The sequence below is a fragment of the Solanum verrucosum genome, unplaced genomic scaffold, assembly GCF_900185275.1.
Source record: "Solanum verrucosum unplaced genomic scaffold, falcon-dt-bn FXZP01000162.1, whole genome shotgun sequence".
Classification (NCBI taxonomy): Eukaryota; Viridiplantae; Streptophyta; class Magnoliopsida; order Solanales; family Solanaceae; genus Solanum; species Solanum verrucosum.
Genome location: NW_026020223.1, coordinates 7,501 through 8,337, shown reverse-complemented (window position 1 = coordinate 8,337; position 837 = coordinate 7,501).

The window sequence follows — 837 nt, the reverse complement described above, 5'->3', positions numbered from 1 at the left end:
AAATCATTGTTTAGTTAAATTTATATTAATTGGAGGGAAGTCTCAGTACCTCGACTTAGATATTCATTGTGGGTAGGCTAAAATTGTTGGGAATTGTGCTTAAAATTGTTTGTCATAGGCTGTTAGTTGCGAATTGGAAATCGAGTTGGGAATTGGAACTCGAGTTGGGAATTTGACACATCAGGCAACTTGGCTACCTGACTCAAGCCCCTTTTTACTGTAACTTTTGGCGATGCTCTGTTGCAGGCCGAGTAGACTCGATTACTCACCAAATTTCTCTAACATCGACTTTTTGAACCATGACTTTTCTAAATGTTTCTGTGACCTTCGTCGAGACCCCTTTTGAGCGACTCACCGGTTGTACTTTGGTCTTGCCCTTTTGCACGGAATATTTTTGTAATGTTCGGTGACTTGCTGAGACCTTTGTCACTCGCCGAATGGACTGGGCGACTCGCCAAATGGACTCAGCAACTCACAGAATCGGCCGGCGAGTTTATCTCGAACATTTTGAGAATTTAGTGTCATTAACCTTCTGCAACCGCACGTGTTTTGTTTCTGTGCTTTGACATTAATGGCTAGACCCAAAGTTCCGGCAAGAGGTCCACCACCCCGAAAGAAGGCCAAAGGGGTTTTGATAGCAGCGGAGCTAGTGCCTTCCCAAAGTACTTGTCCAAAACCCACTCAGGTTGCAGAGATTATGCCAAACTTTATATACGTGAGATAGTTTGCCTACATAGCATTCCTTTTTCTCCGTTATTTCAGATAGGTGTACAATTTACAGTGAACTTCTAGAAATCCTTCGAAAAAGCTCTAGGTATCCAAGTGAGCCGAAGTACC